Consider the following 6,000-nt stretch of genomic DNA (forward strand, 5'->3'; position numbering starts at 1 on the left):
GTAGGATATACAAGTTGCTTTTATAATTGTCAGCTCACCACTTGTTTCTCCATAGAGGGTAGTGTATTTTGTAACAACAACAACAGGTGGCTCCAGTGTTGCTGTTGACATTAGGTATATTATGTATGTCATTCAACTACATAATTTGATACTGACATTACACTATTTATTTGAAAAAGGGATTAGGTACCTGTGGCTGGGGGTGGCACTGGCAGATCAACAGAAGGCAGGGGAACAGCAGGTAGAGGCTCCAACTTGGGTCCTGTTGATATTGTATTATAAAATTAAGTACATGGTGCTACTGGTGTGTCACTATTACAATACACATGAATACACATGAATAAAAAATGGTGATATATACCAGTGGGAGGGGCAGACAGAGGCAGAGCAGTTCTGCTACCAGCAGTTGAAGGCTTGGATGGCAGGTTGGATCCTGTACCTGGAAAGTTCATTGTAAAATTAATGTACAGAATATGAAACAGTTATATATGAGAATCACAGTTGCTAAAAAACAAGATTTAACAAGATGAATTAGTCCTACCTGTTGCAGTAAGAGGCAGAGCATCTCCACTCCCAGCCGTAAAAGGTTTAGAAATCTCTGTCAATAGTTTTCTGTCCTGCCTGGACAGCTTGAGATTTGCTGTTGATTAGCCATAAAAAAGTTCAGTTAAAGAAAATGTTTTAATAGATTTAAATTAACTAGCATGTTTAGGTGTCACAGAGCTGGTATTAATTATATATATAAATAAATGGATTTACCTAAAACCTTGCCTGTACTTGGCCGAGCTACAGCTGGTGGTGTAGTTTTCTCTGCCTTCTTCACAGTCTTCAGGTACTTGACTACCCCTGCCATCTTTGTGCCTTCTTTTGGCTGCTTGGTGAGCAGGTACTTTACATAGCTCTGGTGCTTTGGCAGCTCAGATGACCCTAGCTCAAGCCAGGTCATTGATCTGAACTGACCAAAGTCCACCAGCCTATGGAACTCCTGCCCTGTCTCCTCCACCTTTTTGGCAGCTGCCTCCCTTAGCTCCTTTTGCCTCACCTCCTCTTGGATGAGGGGGAAGCTAAGGGCGTACTCCACGAACTTGTGCTTATTGATGGCCAAGGCACTGGTAGGGTTGGAGTTTTTTTCATGTCGGGTGACACTGTACACTAGTGTAACAACCCACCCACAAACATTTTCAAGGAGCCATTGAAAAGTTTGACCATTGAATCTGCCAAATTCAATGGTTGTCTGGCTAAGGACATGGGTGGGGTTGTTAATGTCACCCTTCAACTTGGCAACCCTACCTCGTGCCTCTTCCTCCACTACAGCAGGGTTTCTGGCCTTGCTGTCCTTGGCTGTCAAAGCAAGAGCCTCGACAGAGTCGGACAGCCTAAGGCAGTGCTTGTCCCATTTGAGTAGGGAGGGCTTGAATGGGGCCATAATAGCTACAACCGTGGGAAAAAAAGGGACACAACAACAAAATAAGTTACAATTAGGATAGTAGAGTTACCTCGCTTTGTTTTAAAACATTTATGGTAACGATATCACCTACATCATTTTTATTTGAATTACTTTCGATAATAGCATTAATGTAGACATTAAAAATAATTAATAATTAACTGACCTGTTTGTGATAGATAATCAACGAAAAAAACCAAAATGGTTATTGACGCAGTCAAATAACGTTGGTCTGGAAGAACAGTAAAATAAAAAGTAAAAAAAAAAAAGGTTCCAAGCGCATAATATATTGAAAACACCCCCCCCCCCCCCACACCTTAAGTCCACACGATGATAAACAAGGCTACATCTAAATACCTGTAAAAAAAAAAAAAAACCCGCCAACTACACACGCGATAAATGAGTATGAGTGCATGCACACCCTTCATACTGTTTAAGTCTTTATCGAATAACAACACTTACAATTTTAAGACTTTAATAAACTTGAATATAGAAAAACACAGTTCTGCCACAGAGCACAAGTCTAGCATTCAACTAAGTAAATTTATTCACGCGGCCCCAACTTCACCCTAAGGTAACCCAATCCCAGCAGTCCCGTGAGGGAGGCTGAGTGTCTAACCTGTGCATGCATAAATTAAATCGAACTCTTTACGACTGGGACAACTACAACCTATACACAATTGTATCGCGCGTGGGGGATGTGCAGTCCAACACACTCAAGACTATTCCTATTACAGCTTTCCTATTCTAAACTCAGCTAATGCACATCTTAGGCGGTTGCTTTCAATAAATTATTTATTTAATTAGGCTCAGGCTTAGCTAAGCACAATTGATACCCTAATGTTGACATAATACATTCATGTACTAATATATAATAAAACAATTATCCTATTGAAAAAGTCATTACTTACCTGCTGAGATAACTGAGCCGGAACAAATAGCCGCCGCAACAACGAAGAAAGCGTGCTGCCAGGTGTGTGTACGTTGCGCAATCAAGCGTAGCAATCAAGCGTTGTCTCAAGAGGCCGAATACAATGCCCTAAGGCTATTTATACTAATGTGCGGACGTATCGGAGAGCATCTACGATTTGTGTCAATTTTTGATATCGAGACTGATTGACTTGCAGACTAATTGTATCGAAATGTGCGATTTCCCCTACAGTTTTATTTTTATTAAAAATCGAAGAGGATGTTCTAAAACTTAAAAATTGCACCCTAAGTAGCCCCCAAAAAGTTCTATCTACCTGTATTTTTTTTTAATTTTTAACTATTGTAATTAACTTTTAAAAATTATAAAACGCGTACATTTTACATGATGCGATGCTTATTAGCAGAGATATAATTAGTTTTACTTTTCAACCTGTCATCTTTTGAGACTTTGTTCATGTTTTATTAATACACCTTTATAGGCTTCTAATAAAAACCCACAAGGCATTGACTGAAAACATACCGTTTTAAAGATATTACTGATTTAGTATCTTATTATGAGCACAAAACTAATTAGGTCATCATCCCAATGCGTATAAATATCTAAACTTTATAGGCTATTAAAAATATAGGCATTTTGCTAATTAATCTGCTTTGATACTGAGTTTGGCGCAATGGATAGACCGTATGTTGCGGTGTTATTTAATTTTTATTTTTATATTCATTTTTTCCTTGCCATAGTTGTATTCTTTTGGTTTAAAGCTTTTAAAGTAATGATTCTACGGTTAAACTCAGGTTTAGGTACGTGCATAGTATAAACTTCAAACAATATTTGTATTACTGGACTACGACAACCCTGGTCCACTGATACACCCGTGTTTATTAACTCTCCGTCTTTCTCTTCCACCCCCTCCCCGTTCCCATTCTTAAAACACGCGCGTCTGTTATTTTTTTTTTCCGTTTTACCAGGCCTAAGCAATGCGATAGCGTAAGCCGCACCACTTCCTGACCGAGATCGCTTTGGCAATACATTCGCGTTAAGAATATAGTTCCTTCCAATTTTTGTTTATCTTATTTATATATCTGCAGAGGAAAAATACACGTAAAAAACGTTTAATATTTAACATTGGAGATAAATGTTTCATCATTTCAACTCTAAACTCTTTTTTGGAAAGTATAATGTCGATAGCATTCCGATATTCACTACACAGTAGAATCTAGCAGTTGACCTAGATTGTTAAATCTAGTTGACCTAGATAACTAAATCTAGTTTTCGTAAGGTTAGCAGAATGTACACGTTTGCCTTTCATTTACTGATTAATTTCTAGTAATAATGAATATGTATTGTGATTTTTCTTGCTTCAATTCTAGTTTTAATGCTCAGTATCCTTTTTAATTAATAAATAACACACTCGAGTCGATCGGAGCCGCATCACAGCTTAGTCTAGTTATCATTCTTATCGAATGCGCGTCTGAAAAAGTACCAAAACATTTTAATAGACACCTTAAGTTTTATTGATAATCAGAACTAAAATACTAAACAAAATCAATAAGCAATAAAGTTGGGGTTGTAAAACAGTTTTAATTGTGATTAAGCATGTTTCATTTCTCTATCGATTCGAATCGGCTTCGCGACGCCATCGCTGAGAGCTCCTTCATAGCCTGAGTAGCCGGGCAACCGGCCAGCCAATCAGATTGCCACGACCAATTTCCAATTTTACAGAGAAGAACAGAATCAGCTAGGCGCAAGGATGACACGCAAATTCGTGAAGCGTTCCATATTTTTTGTTTAAAATGCAATGCCGATAGATAATTCACCTAGAACCACCCCCCCACATTCAATAAACCACCGTACTGGATTAGGTATTTGTTGAATACTTATGAATGTGTACAGTCCCACTTCAATGTGATCTGCTGCGTCTTTGTACAGAGAAGAATGTGTAGGTTCCCTACCCAATACAGTTTCGTATTGTTCTCTGTAGCAGTAAAATTGGAAATTGGAAATTGGTCAGCGGCCGAGCGTCTAAGCGGCGGTGATGTCATTCCTCTGCGTAAGCGCGCCGGTGGGCTAGTCGCGCGTGTGCTTTCACCGTAAGCGCGGCGGTGACCTGTAGGTAAGATAAACATGTGAAATGATTTGATAAGAGGTTGATCATTTACCTTTGGTTTAACTAGAATAATTTTGTTTTTTATTTCAACATAGAAACAAAAACGAAATGCAATGCGAAAACACGGTCGATTTTGTTTATTGATAAAAATGGGTCTGAATCGAGTACATCTTTGTAAAAGCAGTACTATTGGACTGTGAAGAAGGCGTTGCTCAAAGTAACATGATCTACGCCCATAAAACACAACGGCTTATTTAGGCATCGCTGTGAGAGCAAGATAGAACGTTGCTGATTTCAATTTGTTTTTCAGCAGGGTAAGCTTCTCTGTTGACTAGGGGGACAGCGTTCGTTCTAGTCGGCAGGGTTGTCTCTGGTTTCTCTGCCAACCATTTTATATTCAAGGGAGGTAACCGATACATGCGGAAAAACAGGATATGTAACTCTGTTTGAGATGATTGTCATAATTACCCCATCTGTCCATCCGAATTCGACGGGGTTTCCAACAAAAGACAACAGAACAGTTGTTGATCCTGCACATTTCAAAGAAAAAGACGTTCTTCAAAATGCAATGCACACTGTAAATATGGTGTTTGTGCTAAATAAATGTCAAAAGGACGATTGGTGGCTTATTCAACATTCAGCACACATTCAGAATGGTGCGATATGGGTTTTCCCTATAAATACATGACCAAACTGAGCTACTGTGTACTGTTAACGCAGTACATATATTAAAATTGGAACGATACAGAGAAGATTAGCATGGCCCCTGCGCAAGGATGACACGCAAATTCGTGAAGCGTTCCATATTTTTTGTTTAAAATGCAATGCCGATAGATAATTCACCTAGAACCACCCCCCCACATTCAATAAACCACCGTACTGGATTAGGTATTTGTTGAATACTTATGAATGTGTACAGTCCCACTTCAATGTGATCTGCTGCGTCTTTGTACAGAGAAGAATGTGTAGGTTCCCATGCGCAGGGGCTGGTTTATCTTGTTCTTAAAAGTCGTGTTTCTGTACCTTGTAAATCATAAATCACACACAAATACGTGTATGTGTTGAATAGCTGCTTTCGTACAGAACCCTGCTTCAATCCGGCTACTAAGTCTTTATACAGAGAAGAAACTTCTCGTTGCTAAACTATTCATTTTCATTTTGTTTTATTTAGCAGTGAAATTGAAAATTGGTTGTCCCGTTCTAGTTCGTCAGCGACCGTGCGTCTTGGCGGCGGTGATGTCATTCCTCTGCGTAAGCGCACCGGTGGGCTAGTCGCGCGTGTGCTTTCACCGTAAGCGCTGCGGTGACCTCAATGTAAGATAAACATGTGAAATCATTTTGTTAAAGGTTGTTTATTTAAATACTTTATTAACTTCAATAATTGTATTGGTATATATACTTAGCAATACACGTGCAAAAACAAGGGCGAAATGAAGTAAAATTGAAAAGAATATTAAAATAGAAAAATATGCTATAACATAATGTTGGGCGATGGGCAAAGTGTTGGAGGGTTGTAGAACA

The 6,000-nt window shown here is 38.9% G+C and overlaps 2 non-coding genes across 2 annotated transcripts; both read left to right on the forward strand.

The window, feature by feature from the left end:
- Positions 1 to 4,054: 4,054 nt before the first annotated feature.
- LOC131938606 (U6 spliceosomal RNA) lies at positions 4,055 to 4,157 on the forward strand. The gene has a single exon (XR_009386313.1). It is a non-coding gene; the product is annotated as a U6 spliceosomal RNA (small nuclear RNA).
- Positions 4,158 to 5,184: 1,027 nt separating this feature from the next.
- Positions 5,185 to 5,290, forward strand: LOC131938602 (U6 spliceosomal RNA). The gene has a single exon (XR_009386310.1). It is a non-coding gene; the product is annotated as a U6 spliceosomal RNA (small nuclear RNA).
- Positions 5,291 to 6,000: the final 710 nt, after the last annotated feature.

Source organism: Physella acuta, unplaced genomic scaffold (genome assembly GCF_028476545.2).
Source record: "Physella acuta isolate Inbredline_101_S28 unplaced genomic scaffold, ASM2847654v3 ptg000251l, whole genome shotgun sequence".
Lineage (NCBI taxonomy): Eukaryota > Metazoa > Mollusca > Gastropoda > Physidae > Physella > Physella acuta.